The sequence below is a fragment of the Rosa rugosa genome, chromosome 4 (genome assembly GCF_958449725.1).
Source record: "Rosa rugosa chromosome 4, drRosRugo1.1, whole genome shotgun sequence".
Classification (NCBI taxonomy): Eukaryota; Viridiplantae; Streptophyta; class Magnoliopsida; order Rosales; family Rosaceae; genus Rosa; species Rosa rugosa.
The window spans coordinates 16,507,571-16,523,648 of record NC_084823.1 but is presented as its reverse complement, the minus strand read 5'-3'; the positions used below and the strand labels follow the sequence as shown (position 1 = coordinate 16,523,648).

Genomic DNA, 16,078 nt, shown 5'->3' with positions numbered 1-16,078 from the left:
CTGTCGTCTGAAGTACCCAATATTGAAGATTAGGGACCATCTGTCGTCTGAAACATATTACCACTACATATTAATGTTGTTGGAAATTCACTTCATCGACGGGTTTAACAAAATATATGTCGATGTAGTTAATCTAACATGACGGAGTTCTCCTTGTTTCTGTCGTTTGATTGAATCAATATTGAAGCTGAGTTGATGTTTCTGTTGTCTGATTCAAAACACAATGACATTTATATGTCGACTGATTTAGTACACAACAACATTTATACTATGAGTTATGTTGTTTGAGATTTGTTTGGACTACAGATAATTGTGTTTGTTGTTGTCAAATTTGATTTCCAACTACAGTTTTAGTTCTTTTATGTTGTTTGAATCTCACTTGGAGTATAGTCTGGACTCCAATTTCTGTTGTCTGAAATATATTCAGTCATCACTTTTCTGTCGTTTGTTTGGATTTTCCACCACTGTTTTAGTCAAGTTCTGTTGTGTGAGTGTTAATAGCAATACAAGTAACCACCTAATTCTGTTGTTTGAGAGTGATTTCAAGTCCACTTTTATGTTGTCTGAAGTAAGTAGAAACAAGATATCATTGTTTCTTTATGTTGTTACTCTTTTGTTGATACAACATGTTGTGAAACCTGCATATGTTGCTTTTCAATCATTTCATCATCATTCATTTAACAATCATCAAAGCCATAAAATTGGCCTAAAATCAGCCATCAAAATGAAGCGAAATATTTCATTGCATCAATATCATCCAAAATACAATCCATCAGTTCCAAAATTCTAAACCTAACATTGACATTATGATTGAGAGAACCAAAAAACACCATCTTATCTCGATCATATAACTAGCGCAAAGACTCTGCCTGAGCAATTGCACAAAGCCCTCGGTTGTTAACTTTCTCTGCATAAAGCTTAACACTCTTCTCTAGAAACTTCAAATGCCTCTAAACAACAACTGTCAGTTCCCTCAATCTTCTTCCCTTCTCACCTAGACCCATCAATAAAAAGCACCCAATCAAAATATGTAAATTGTATCACCACATGTTCTAAAATATAGTCCATGTAACGAAGCTTTTCTTTTTTCTTTTTATAGTTCATTTAAGCATAAGGTCATTATAGTGCTTACCAAATGATCAAGAACACAAGATAATATTAATTACTTCCCAAAATCATACTCAACTAAACTAACCTTCTCAATAACTAAATAGACAGATCCAATAAGTAGAGGCATAAGGGTCAAATCTATACCTTTCAAACTTAAAAGCTCAACAATTTACAAAGGGTCCAACAGTTCTGAGTCCGAGTGGCCCTAATCATGATTTAGGTCGGCACCGGCGTAACCCTAACTTCTTCGCCAGAATAGCCATCCTCTGCTAGCTCACTCGTTAAGAAAATTGTTCAGCTCCGCAAAGAACACTCGTTAGGAATAAAGGAACAACACTTGGTTTTCCAAGCTCCATTCAAAAATCTGACAGTGAAAAACTAGTAGGTGAGTTTTAATAATAAAGGAACAACACTTCAAATGCAGTAGTTAAACTTCATGCCCAAAATGACTTTTAAAGTTCTTGCCTTTCTATCTAGTTCCAAACTGAAAATGCTAGTCTCGTCAGGCCTAAAAAGAATGGAGCATCCACAATTATCATTATTATCATATATCTATAGTTCTACACTCAATGTAGCAGTGCAAGCAACCTCAGCCGTGAAAAAGTTAGAGCACCCACTTACTAAGACAAAAAGCATTATCAGCTTAATACCCTTGCAGAGGGAGCTTCAATCATCTTGGAAAAGTAAACAGAACACCAGTAATGCAAAGCTATCTAAATCAGGTATTTTATGAGGTTGCAAGGTTAACACAAGGTTAACAAGGCCTATAAATATAGGGGAGGTTGCAAGCATATATGAGGTTTTAGTACAATCAAGAACATACCATAGCCTTCCATATCATCATATTCCACACAGTTAACTAAGCAAAACCCAGACTATCAACATAACTCGTTCCATGCCTACGAAGACAATAAAGTAGTCCTGATTCAGATATTCATATATATATATATATATATATATATATATATATATATATATATATATATATATATATATATATATATATCACCCAAAGACAAACATAAACACACATATAAATGGACATGAATTGTAAGTAGAATCTTCCAGTGACCAAACTATTTCATTTCAACACCACATGCTCATATTTTACTAAGTTGAATAGAGCACTTCAGGCAAAAACAGTGGTAAGATGAGATCAGAAAAAGAGCATACCCCTTGGATGCTGCAGCAGAAACAAAAATTGGCTCTACAAGGCTGCATTTTATATCCAACACACTGCAATAGGGAAAGAAAAGGTAAACAGCAGCACCAAGAAACATAGACTTGTAACAATGGTAATAGGAACAACCTTGGAAATTCTGCACTTGTCTGAAGGTCACAGACAACTCTCTTTGCATCGACATTCCATGCTTTAATGCCTCTATCAGCAGTGCTATGAGAAGCTTATGCATGTCAAAAGAACAAAAAACTTAAAAGTCCATATATTCAATCTCAAATAATCAGATTATGATTCCAATGACAAGCAATAAATGAATGACTCATGAAAATCTAATCTGCAAGTTACTTCGGATGATGAACTGAAGTTGGAAAATTATTAGCTAACAGAATAAACTAAGGTTTATATAAATAATAAACCCAACAGTAAATCTAAAGCCAAATAACACCTAAATCGACTTCAAGAACAAACCATCCCCAATTCGTGAACCCAAATAACAATCAAATCGATTTGAAGAACAAACCATAACCAAATCCATAAACCCAGCAGCAAATCCCTGGACTCGAATAAGACCCAACTCTATTTCAGTCACTCGCATGAAGCAAGAACTCCTGCCCCTATATCCTGCGAAATCATGTAATATATATACATATATTAATAGTTAAGTCTCAAAAATACAAACCAAAATTCAGTTGTAGAGTTAAACCTAAAACTGCTTACCAAACACCAAGTCTTGCACTTCCGAATTGCAGGTAATACAATTTGACTATTACTGAAGACTGATCATCTCTTACCCATCTAACATGACAATAAAAGAAGAATCAAAACCAAATAAACAACATTACACCTTTCCAAAAATAAGCTGAAACTCCAATTCATTATAACCAAGGCAAATAATCAAATTTCTATTTGGATATGCATATGAAAGGGAGAGCCAACCAGAAATTTAAAACCATAGACCTTCAACCATGACCATTTTTTTAGCATAATTCTGAAACTTGATACCCAATTTGTTAATTCCACTAGTGGAGATATATATACAGACACTTAGAGCATGTGTCCAGTACCATAATTAATGGTAGACCAGGTTTATTGGGATTCCACTTATAATAGAAGCACAACCAGCCATTCAAATTATGAATAATTCATATATACCTTTATAACAATTGACCACAACCTAATCTTGCAAGATCTTTAACGTTTTCGACTTTGGAGAGGCTAAAAACTCATCTGAGTGCAGAACCCATTTCTCCTTCACTCCTCTCCTTGACCAGAAATCCCACATAACCTAATTAACAATCATATATATACTGAACAAACATTTAATTTGGTCAAAAGCTATATACCCAGAACCAAAGGATAAACACCCAACCCGATTTCAAGAACAACAATTAATAAATTTTCAGCAAATTTCAAACACCCAAATCGAAATGAACCCTAAACCATCCCCAAATCCATAAAACCAGAATAACACCCAAGTCTATTTCAACCACCACATCTCTAAATTGATATCACAAATCTAATTTCAAAGGAAACCCCAAATCGATATCCCAAGGAAACCCTAAAACCCAACACAAATCAAGGTCGAAATCCTAACACGAAGATTGAGACTTACCGTGCAACAACAGTATACTTTGTAAAATCGGATCGAAGAACTCCACCAACAGTGTCTTCTTGACCTAGATCGGGGAGAGGTTGATCGATGAGACTCTTTTGTGTAAAAAACCTAGATCGGGGAGAGAAAAACCATAATTGGGAAAGGAAAATAATGTTGCTGATCGGGGGAGAAGAACCAGAATGGGAGATGCAATTGCTTAATTGGGGTCTAGCTCGCGGAGAAGGAAAGAAGGCTTCTGTTTTTTTAACCAAGTGTTTAGAAAACTCGGGGTCTAGCTCACTTAAGTTTTAGTTCAGCCAAAAATATGTTTTTGTCCAGACAAGGAGAAATAATTTCTCCATTTACTCAGACAACAGAATTCTGTTGTCTGAATTTTCTAAATTACAACAAACTTGAAAAAGTTGAACTGGTATTGATTTTCATACCATTCAGACAACAGAAATAGTTAAAACTATTGTCTGAAGACGTTGAAAAAAATTAGACAACAGAAAAAACGTCTTTTGTCGTCTGAGGGGTATGGTATGAAGCATTTTTTGGCATAGTGAGTGCATCATATCCTAAGACCAACTGCTGTACGTGTTGCATTTATCACTCAAGCTTGGTAGGAAAAGATTGACACAGTTTCACCAACGGATTTGGGAAAGAATATCTCTTCCCACAGTTCGTGAACTGTATCTGTATCTGGGAATAATTATTATTATTATTTTTTTTTATGTGAGGTGGTCAACGACAAGTTAGTCTCACTATTAACCTCAAACTAAAGTACCCAATTTTAATGAAGTAGAGGCTTTCTAAATTGTTAGATTATTTGGATAATTAGATTTGACGTACTTTACGAAACTTTAGAGAGTTTTCACTTTAGAGGAGCCCTAATGAGAGTTTCATGATGCATTCAACACTACAAATTGAATTATTTGTTTTTTAATTTTCTATTCTGAGTGAAGTTATGCAATTTCCATCTTCTTCAGAAAGCCTTGATGGCTTGATGATAAGTTATGCATTGACAAACATTCGAGCGACAGTAATACTGATGATAAAAATCTGATTTTAGACTAGACAATCTAATCTGGTCCTGTAGTGGTTAAATCTAGAGTATCTGATGGGTGATTTGAGGTTAGAATGGTTTTGAGGCTGTTAACCACACAAGTCTTGTGAATAGTCCTACTGATGTGTAATTCAAGATAGGGAATGACTTATTATGTTCTATTGTTCCTTGTTCATATTTAAGCAAAATCTGCCCAAAACAAATGGAACTACTTCTTCTAGTAGTGTCAGATTCCCTTGAATCCTTGATGATGTGGTGGTTTAGAGTCTTCATCCTATGTTTCCTGAAATACGCCAGAAGTCATCATGACTGCTTATAAGCAGCAGGGTGACTTTGAGACGTTTGCATTGGTACTTTCCTATAATTTCAGTGAGCACTATGAGTTGTAATACATAAATCTCGTTACATGGTCAGCATGGACCAAGTAAGTCACATGATACTAATGATACTTCTCTTGCTTTTAATGTTCCTCCATTTATGCACAGTCTTTGATAATTGTCTACTTACCTTGTATATTTTCTCACAGTTTCGCTGTAGTTTAACTAGAGGAAAAACTCAAATCTCCAAGGTTTCCATTATGCAAGTTTAGAATTCATAATCTGGGATCCTACATTCTCCATCATGTTCAATTCTTGACCAAGCAGGAAAAGTTGATTAAGGAGAGAGGAAAGGAAATTTGAGCTTGTAGACAGACAGTATTAAGCGTATCTAGAACTCATAATGTAGGCACGTGGATTATGCATGGTTCCTATTAAGGTTGGAACTTCTTGATACTTACATGCCATCGGAGATGGCACTCATGGCGATTATGGACGAGTGTAATAACCGGTGATCATGGTCATGACTCATGACCACGCTTGTTTATAGTATTTTACTTCTTGTGAGTCTGCTGGTCATTCCTTATATCCCTAGAGCTCAGGAGCGCGACGAGTTAATTGCCTGATTCAAACACCATGTTTGGTAGTGAATGAGTGTGATGGTCATCCACATCTCTAATTTTCATTCCTGAGCTAACCAGGAGATTATGAAGATTGGGCCTCTATCTTGGATCGTGCCCAACTTAAGAGGTCAAACAGAAGAGGCTCCCTTGCTACACCAAAAGGACGTCGTTGGCATAGTTGTATTTGATCTCTTATCCTAGGATGGGAGATTCATGCTCCCACAATCTGTACTTGTGCTTTCACTGCTTTGTCAAGAGGTCAAACAGTGTCAATGAAACTTTCAGCTGAATTAAGAAAATAAATATTGAAGATGGGTGGCAACCACGGCGGAGCTTCCTCACCCCAAGTGGCCGGAGTCCCGCTCATTCCTATAGTTAGGCTAATTGTGACCTTATTGTTAATCGAGTCAACCATTTTTCTCTAGCTTTCCTAGTCAAAGTTGGTAGCTGCTGTAGTCACTATGCTGATGTGGATTTATACATGGTTTTGATTTTTTACAGCCTGTAATAGAATACGTAATTAGGAAAGTTAGTTAGGGTTTGATTTCGGTTGACTACTATAAATAGTTGGCTTGTAATAATTCTGACTAAGACTTTCATTATTGCAAAGATCATTCAGATATTTTCTAAGCTTCTCTCTCTCACTTCTGGTAAGCTTCATCTTCTTCTTCTTGATTCTTAAGTTTTTGCTTCCATGGATGCTATGTTAACATGGTATCAAAGCTACGGCTCATGATCATGTGACCTATTATCATGTTGTAGTAGTAATGGATCTACTTCTTACTTCCGCGATTAGTGTTTATGTGATTTGTATAAGCTGAAACCCTAGATCTACTTTCGTATCTTCGATTTCTTCTATGCTTGTGATGGAGCTCTAGATCTGTGAATTTATGTGCATCTAAGCTCAATTCTGCTGAAATCAAGCTGTGATTCCTGTTCTTTGACTACTCTACTTTGAAATCTGGAAAAATCAAGGTGCGACTCAAACAAATCAAGCTTATTCTCTTCTTCGCAAGCTTCTCTACGCCATGGCTTCATCTGGTGAGCTCTATATTCACTAAGCTTGCTCAGGTTTTACTGTAGGTGTGCTCATATGTTCATGATGATGAGATTGACTCTTGTAGTCTTCATATGAGATCTATAAGAAAATGATAAAGTTGCTTAGTGTACTGTGTGAAGTTCGTGATAATATAACTGTTGCATAACAAAATCTTGTGAGTTAGATAAAAGTTTTGATAATTGTTATAACCTGTTGATTTGTGATAAAATGGATACCATAGCTGTGTCACAATCTGAGATCAACTCTCTGCTAAGCATGATCACTGTGCGACTTGGAGAGAACAAGTTTGTGAAGTGGAGTTATCAGTTTCAGTCTGTCCTTGAGGGAATGATTTGTTTGGATACTTTGATGGCTCATGCACTTGTCCACCTTGCTTTGTTCTTACTGAACAAGGTGAAGTTACAAGAGAAATCATTAGTGCTTACAAGATTTGGAAGAAGACTGACAAAGCACTGCTTGGCCTTCTCATGGCTACTCTAACTGAAGATATCATGGAGATTATTGTTGGTTGCAAGTCCTCTTATGATGCCTGGCTTGCTTTGCTTGAGAGGTTTTCCACCTGCTCGAGGGCTAATATCATTCAACTGAAAACTGATCTCCAAACTATCAAGAAAGGTGCAGATAGCATTGACAAATATCTCCTGCGCATCAAGCATGCTAGGGACCAGTTGAGTTCAGTTGGTGTCAACTTGGTTGATGAAGACATTGTCTTGGTCACCCTTAATGGACTACCAGATGAATACTCAATGATTAAAACTGTCATTAGAGCAAGGGACTCCCCTATATCATTGAAGGACTTTAGAGCACAATTGTTGGCAGCTGAAAGAGACATTGATTGTGTGCTATCCACTCAAAACTCCATGACTGCACTGGCAGCTAAAGGCAACTCCTACAAAGGCAACTATTTTTCATCATCCAATGACAGAAGACAATTTCCAAACTCTAATGGTAATGACAAAGGGAAACGTGCATGGAGTGACAACTCATTCAAACAATCTAGCTGGATCAACTGTGGCAATTCAAGTGGAGGAAACTATAAGGGTCAAAATGGAGTTGAATGTCAGATTTGCAATAAGAGAGGCCACACAGCAAGCAACTGCTACCAAAACTCTGAGTGTCATATCTGCCATAAGAAAGGACACATTGCAAGCAAATGTTTTCATAATCCTGCAAATAACAACACTGGTGATTACAGGAACAACAATGGGGTCTCTCCTGAATGTCAAATATGTTGCAAGAAGGGCCATACTGCAGTAAATTGCTTTTACAGGACAGATGTTCCTGCTGATTACCCCTCTCACTCTGTTGTCATTTGTCAAATTTATGGCCTCAAGGGTCATGCTGCTTTGGATTGCCATCACAGAAGCAATTATGCATACCAGGGAGCTGAACCACCTTCTACTCTCACTGAAATGACTGTTCACTCTCAATGTAATGTTGCTAGTTCATCCAACTCACATAATAATGTTGATTCAGCTATATGGATTGGTGATACTGGAGCTACACATCTATATGACTTCTGATCTGAGGAATCTTGCTACTGCTCATCCATATGAGTCAAACAACACCATTACTATTAGAAATGGAGAAGGTTTGAAAGTCAAACATATTGGAGCTACACATATTACACCTGCTAATCACACTTTTGATCTTAATAATGTTTTACATGTTCCTAGCCTTGCAGTGAATCTGCTATCTTTTAATAAGTTGTGCAGGGACAATCATTGTTTTATTACAATGGATGATATGCATATCTGTGTGCAGGACAAGGTGTCAAGGGCACTGCTGTACAAAGGAAGCAGTAATGGTGAAGGGCTCTTTCTCTTCAAGACACCAAAGTTCATTCCTCCACTAAAGACTTCTTATACTGCATATATTGGTTCTTCAGTCAAGTCTTCCTTGTGGCATCACAGGCTTGGACATCCAACCTCTGAGATTGCCTCAAAAATGCTCACTTTGTCCAAAGTTCAGTTTACTAAAGATAGTTCTTCACATGTGTGTTCCGATTGTCTTTGCGGAAAAATGCATAGACTTCCTTTTCCTGATTCTTTGTCAAAGTCTGTAAGTCCATTTCAGAAAGTTCATTCAGATTTGTGGGGGCCTGCTCCTTGTCTTTCAATCGAAGGTTTCAAGTATTATGTAACTTTCATAGATGACTGTACCAAGTTTGTGTGGATCTTTCCACTCATTAATAAATCTGACACTTTGTCAGTATTCATGAAGTTTTACAACTTTGTTGTTACTCAATTTAAGGTCAATATTCAATCCATTCAAACTGATGGTGGTGGTGAGTTCAACAGTAAAGCATTTAGAGATTTTCTTGATCTTAAAGGTATTCTGCATTTGATCACTTGTCCCTATACTCCTTAGCAAAATGGTGTTGCTGAGAGGAAAAACAGGCATCTTGTTGAAACGTGTATTACATTATTGACTGCTGCAAAACTTCCCAAAATGTTCTAGTTTCATGCAGTAGCTCATTCTGGTTATCTTATCAATAGAATGCCTTGTAGGTCATTGAAAATGTCTTCTCCTTATATTGAGCTATTTGGAACTGCTCCTGATTTGTCTTTTCTCAAGGTTTTTGGAACTGCTTGTTATCCCTACCTTCGACCTTATACTCATGATAAACTTGAGCCTCGCACTTCTCTGTGTGTTTTTCTTGGCTATGTTTTAGGGTGTAAAGGGGTGTTTTGTTACAATATTGAGCAGAATAAACTATGGATCTGCAGACATGTTGTTCATGATGAAACAATTTTCCCTTACCATATCTTTTCTTCTCCCCCCTCCTCATCTGCCACAAAGTCTCAGTCCACTCATTCTTCCTCATATCCATTTTTTGTGTCTAGTCCTACTCCATCCCTGTTACCTGTTGTTCATCTTGACCAGTTACAAGTAGTTTTGCCATTTGATGCTTCTTCTCAGCCATTAGCTGGTCCTCCATCTATGGTTGCAGGGGGTCAGTAGTAGTTCTTCTTCTGCTTCTGGTGATAACTCTACTCGTGATAACAATGTTGATAACAGTTCAAGAAATAATGGTGATCAAGGTGCTGAAATGGTTCATTCTGGTGAGATCTTTCCTAGTACTCATAATAGTTCTCTAGACTTGCATAAAAATTCTGCTCTCCAAGGTGTGAATGCTAGTATAGACATTTCTGGTGATCTTCCACATGAGTTTCAATTCATTGATGACACTGCTCAGGCTTATAATAATCATTATATGCTAACTAGGGCAAAGAATGGTATCATCAAACAAAAGACTTTTCAAGATTTTTGTGCCTATTCTTGTATTGTGCAGCATAATCTTTTTGATGAACTTGCCTACTTCTGTGGCTTTACCTCTATAATGGATGTATCTGATCCTATTGAACCTAAGAATTTCAAGGCTGCAGTTGGCATTCCTGAGAAGTTCATGCACTGCAAAGACAAGGTACATGGGATTTGGTACCTTTACCTGAAGGGGAAAAACATTGTTGGAAGTAAGTGGATATATAAAATTAAGAAGAACCCTGATGGTAGCATTTCAAGGTATAAAGCTAGACTTGTGGCTCAAGGATACAGTCAAGAGAGAGGTCTTGACTATGATGAAACATTTAGTCCAGTTGTTAGACATAGCACTGTGAGACTTATTCTTGCTCTTGCTGCAATGAACAATTGGGAGTTAAGACAATTAAATGTCAAAAATGCATTTATGCATGGGGATCTTAAGGAAGTCTATATGCATCAACCTAAAGGTTTCACTGATCTTGTTCATCCTGAGTATGTTTGTCACTTGAAAAAATCTTTATATGGATTGAAGCAGGCTCCTCGTGCTTGGAATGAAAAATTCACTAGCTTTGTTCCTGCACTAGGATTTAAATTCTCTCATTCTGATCCTAGTTTGTTTGTGAAAACCACTGATCATGGTGTGGTAGCTTTGCTATTGTATGTGGATGATATTGTTATAACAGGATCAAATAAACTTGGAATCACATCTATCATTTCTGAGTTAAGTGATGTGTTTGACATGAAAGATCTTGGTCCATTGTCGTCATTCTTTTTGGGAATTGAAATCAGGTTTAAACAGAAAGGACTCTTCCTGTCTCAAGAAAAGTATGCCAAGGAGCTTATTCAGAAGGCTGGTCTTGAAACCTGTAGAGACTGCAATACACCATGTTTACCTCATGCTCAGTTACTTAAAGATGAGGGAACAATTCTGTCTAACCCTACTCTTTATAGGAGCATTGTTGGTGGCCTACAATATCTTACATTTACAAGACCAGACATTGCTTATGCTGTGAACACAGTATGTCAATTCATGTCTTCCCCAACTGATGCACATTTTGCTTCAGTAAAGAGAATTCTGAGATATCTTTAAGGAACTATCAATCATGACCTGTTTTACAAATATGGAAAATCTCCTACTTATATTACAGGCTATTGTGATGCAGATTGGGCTGGAGAAATAAATCAAAGAAGGTCTACTACTGGTTTCATAGTCTATCTTGGGCATTGTCCAGTGTCCTGGCAATCTAAAAAGCAAGGATCTGTCTCCAGGAGCTCTACTGAGGCTGAGTATAGATCACTTGCTAATACTGCTGCTGAGATATCATGGATGAGACACATGCTTTGTGATCTACACATCAGGATACCTGCACCTCCTTTGCTCAAGTGTGATAACCTGTCTGCAATTGCATTATGTTCCAATCCTGTATTTCACTCCAGGATCAAACATCTTGACAATGACTTTCACTTTGTTAGAGAACGTGTTCAGAGACATGACTTGCTGCTTCAGTATGTCCCTACATCTCAACAAACTGCTGATGTCTTCACAAAAGGATTGCACAATCCTGTGTTCAAGGAGCATTGTACCAATCTCAGTGTGATGAGCCCCACTGAGATTGAGGGGAGGTGTTAACCGAGTCAACCATTTTTCTCAGCTTTCCTAGTCAAAGTTGGCAGCTGCTGTAGTCATTATGCTGTTGTGGATTTATACATGGTTTTGATTTTTTACAGCCTGTAATAGAATACGTAATTAGGAAAGTTAGTTAGGGTTTGATTTCGGTTGACTACTATAAATAGTTGGCTTGTAATAATTCTGACTAAGACTTTCATTATTGCAAAGATCGTTCAGATATTTTCTAAGCTTCTCTCTCTCACTTCTGGTAAGCTTCATCTTCTTCTTCTTGATTCTTAAGTTTTTGCTTCCATGGATGCTATGTTAACACTTATTACAGATATTTTCTAAGCTTCTCTCTCTCACTTCTGGTAAGCTTCATCTTCTTCTTCTTGATTCTGAAGTTTTTGTTTCCATGGATGCTATGTTAACACTTATTACAGATAAAATCATTTTTGTAACATTTCTTTTCAGGTCACCCGATATTTTTATTTCTTATCGCCCACTCGAACCTAAAAATCTATTCACCCGAAGTTACTAGCGGAACCAAAAAGCTTTTAGCTAGCCTCGTGAGGGAATAAATTTTATAGTATACAGTGGCCCAAAAAGGATATTTAATTATTTACTTATAATTTCGTTTAATTATTGATCGATTTGATCCGAACTCCTATACCCTAAACCCTAAATTGGTAAATCCTATAACACTTCACATGGAATACAATACAGTACGTCAGTACAAGATCATGATTTGTGTATATGAGAGGAATTTTTTTTTTTTTTTTTTTGCCACCCATTATCACCGAAACTGCAGAAGATCAACATGAATATTTTGATAGGGAAAGGTTACAGTAAAACAAAAAGAAGAAAAAAGAAAAAAAACGGCAGGTCATGTCGCTTTCAAACCAAGAATCTCCAACCAAAACAATAATTAACTATGAAGTTTCCATTGTTAAACGTTGATAGCAGGTGTGCCCCTGTAATATTTAAATTTTGGTGATGCTTAATTTGACCCAGTTGATTGATTATAAATATCTTAAGAGCAATAATTAATCCAAAATTTTATGTTTGTTAAATGAAGGTGGTGGAGAAAATGATTGCAAACCAAACACGGGTCCCGAGTCCTATGAAGGAATCAATATGAATAAAGCTGGGAATGAAGACAACCAACAAGCCATTGCTTTTCTGCAAAGTGATTGCCTAAATTACTGCCGCTTATCTCAGCCTCTCTGCCTAACTCTAAAGTAATAATTGTTAACGAAAACATGTGTAATCCTTGCTTAATTGTGCTTTGGGTGAGTGTCAAATGGGAGCATTGCATATAGTCATTTCTCTTTTGGATGGCATCATTGGTGTGGGTTGTTTCTGAGTATATTATTATGTAAGGAGCTTGATTATAGATTGGATGACTAATTTAAGAAGGTTTTGAAGATATGAAGTTTTGGTTTTATATCATTTTTGTTCTAGGCGTCATGTGCTTTGTGGTGATGATTAGTTAGGAAGTTGTTAATAGAGGTTCGGATTTTATATTAGGCAAAAATTTTACATAATGACTCATAATTTAGAGGCACGGTAGAAAGAGTCATCACCTGAATAATTTCAACTATTCTGTAGTACAAAACATATTAAAAGAGTTACAAACCCTAGCATAGAAAAAAAAAGTAATAACAGAACTAGGATTTTTTGATGCTTCCTACGACACTTTCTTCCCACAAAAGATGAGTTAGAAGAGCTTGTACGTCTCTCGCCAATCAAGGTTCAGATTCAACAACTTGTACTACACAAGAGAGCTATGCTGCTCACAGTAGTGACCCTAGTATAATTGTACAAGTTCAAGTCCCTACGGTCTAACAAAGTATGCGTCAAGAAGAGTCTGTATGAATTTTTGTGAAATTTTACGAACACACACCCGAACTAGTGTTTATATTTTTTGAAGTTTGAAATAAAATAAATTCATTTTAAATAAAACTTCAATGTTGCGATGCGATCTAGACTGCAAAATGTTACTTTCTCTAAAGTGATTGCCTAAATTACTGCCGCTTATTTCAGCCTGCCTAACTCTTAAATTATAGCAAATGTGTATCTAGCAAATGGACATGTGACTTAGTGCTATATGCAAAATTTCAAATTTTTACTATACGGAAATTAAACTAGGAAATTAGCTTTGCTTTCTTAATTTTATTGGGCCAGTGCTTTAAGGAAAACAAAAGATGTGCTGCCTCTTGTTCACATTTTTGTTATGATTTAAGAGCCATGAAATGAAATGACTCTGTACTTCTGTAGTGACATACTTTATTCTTTTGTTTTAATTTTTTAAACTTGACCCTCTGTGCACTATGCAGCCGCAGACTGCGCTAGGGAACAACAGCACAGTTTACTCTTTGACGAACAAAACTGGTCCAATTCCAACGAACCAAAACTGGTCCAGCTGCAGACTGCGTGAGTTTTCTTCTTCTTCTTCTTCTTTCTTTTCATGAGAATGTGAGATATACAATTTTTTTTTTTTTTTTTTTTGAGGAGTTGATGAGATATACAATGTTGCAGCCAAGAAATAAAACACAAAAGGTTATTACGAAACATGAACAAGTACATGTTTATAGCCAATATTTAATATTATCTTTATTTAAAAAAAAAAAACAGTGAGAGAGGAGACATGAAAGCCATAATCTTTTTAAATAGCTCAGTTTCATTTCGTCTAATAACATAAGTCTTTCCTTTGTAAGTGAGAGACTGTAAGTTTGACTTATGAAAGACTAGTTGTAATTCTCAGTTGTTGTAATAAAAAAAAATTAAAAAAAATGAGAAACCAACAGTTCTTGCAAAGAATAAGGTACACAGTGTGAGCCTATATCAAAGATTTAACCTTACTATTGATGTTTTATCAATAAATAATTTCGCATGTAAATTTGATGACGTTTAGCTTTTCAGTTTGATGTCCTTATCAATTTATTCTTCTGATTATTGGACGAAACTCACTAAAAGGCTTATTGTTCAAAGCTTCAACCTTTTTTATAAGCAGCAACAAACTCGGTGTGATGACCTGAATTTTCGTTATTTAATTCTTGCAATTAATAATGGACTAATTATAAGAATTATTGTTGTTTTGCTTTATCCGTATGTTGGTAGTGAAGTGGAACTATTTTCGGACGAATGATTATTCAGAAAACGTCATTTAGGGGGGTTACGAAGGTTGACTTTTTATACATTGAGTTTCTCTGAAAACGTCATATAGAGATCAGCGTCGATACGAGTTCGTGAACATGCTGTACACGTAAATCGAAGTTCGTACGAGAAAGTTATGGTCAGCGGAAGTTATTTCCATTTTCATAAATTTTAGTATAAATGGCAGGTTTCCGGAAATAAACCACACAAAACAAAAATTTCCCTTTTTGGCACTGTTCCAGAAAGTTCCAGAGAAACTTTTCTCTCTCTCTTTTTCCGGTCGACCCGACTCGTATCTGGAAAATAGACCCGATCGGAACTTGCTCCTCCGGCAACGGCAGACCACGCCACCGACCCAGATCGCTTCCTCTCCTCCGTCTGGTCTTCCCTATGGTGGTCTCTAATGGTGATTCTCACCCACGGCGGCACAGCGAGACAGTGAAGATTGGTGGCGGCGGACTCGATTAGTTTTCTCGATTCCGGTGACAGCTGAAGGTGAAACTGGTCTTGTTTGCTCGCAGAGGCCTCCTCTATCGATCCTTGGTGGTGGTTTTGATCAATTTTTGGTGTGGAGCTGCAACTCATGGTGAACAGTGTATTTGGGCTTGCGGCGGCGATCTAAGTCGAGTTGGCTTGAACTCCAGGTATTAAAGTTGCTCCACTTGGTATTCTCTTCATTTTGGACGGTTAGATCTTGCTGGTTTTGAGTTTGGTCAGGCGGCGCATGCAGTTTGTGCAGCCACGCGTGACGGAGCGTCTGACCATGTCTGGGACAGTTTCTTGCTTCATTTATCATCTACTCGTCGATTCGAGCGTTTTGATATATGATATGTAACTTTTAGAGATCATTTGATCATGTTAGGGTTTTTAGCAGTTTCAATTGTCTCGATTTTCGATCCGTGAGGATACGGCCGTTCGATCGACTTGTAGTTTCGACATATTGATCCTAGAAGTGTTCCGGAGACTTTGGGTGGTCTGGGATGAGGTTTTGCCTCGATTGGCGTTACTTTAGTGTTTTAGTTCAATCGGGGGATTAGAACTTTAATCACTTTGTGAATCGTGTACTGAATTGAGATCGTACTTTCCTTAGGTACTT

At 36.9% G+C, this 16,078-nt stretch overlaps 2 long non-coding RNA genes across 7 annotated transcripts; one reads left to right on the top strand and one right to left on the bottom strand.

The window, feature by feature from the left end:
• Nucleotides 1–719: 719 nt before the first annotated feature.
• On the bottom strand, nt 720–4,130 carry LOC133706681 (uncharacterized). Of its 5 annotated transcripts, XR_009844666.1 has the most exons (7): nt 3,903–4,130; nt 3,443–3,597; nt 3,008–3,085; nt 2,420–2,911; nt 2,284–2,346; nt 1,255–1,474; nt 720–994 (listed from the first exon to the last, which is right to left on the bottom strand). It is a non-coding gene; the product is annotated as an uncharacterized LOC133706681 (long non-coding RNA). The 5 variants fall into 5 exon arrangements; XR_009844668.1 differs by lacking the exon at nt 3,443–3,597; XR_009844667.1 differs by lacking the exons at nt 3,443–3,597; nt 3,903–4,130 and adding an exon at nt 3,227–3,343.
• Nucleotides 4,131–11,867: 7,737 nt separating this feature from the next.
• LOC133742251 (uncharacterized) lies at nt 11,868–13,252 on the top strand. 2 transcript variants are annotated; one of them, XR_009862449.1, is made up of 2 exons: nt 11,868–12,091; nt 12,902–13,252. It is a non-coding gene; the product is annotated as an uncharacterized LOC133742251 (long non-coding RNA). The 2 variants fall into 2 exon arrangements; XR_009862450.1 differs by having other exon boundaries at nt 12,086–12,194.
• Nucleotides 13,253–16,078: the final 2,826 nt, after the last annotated feature.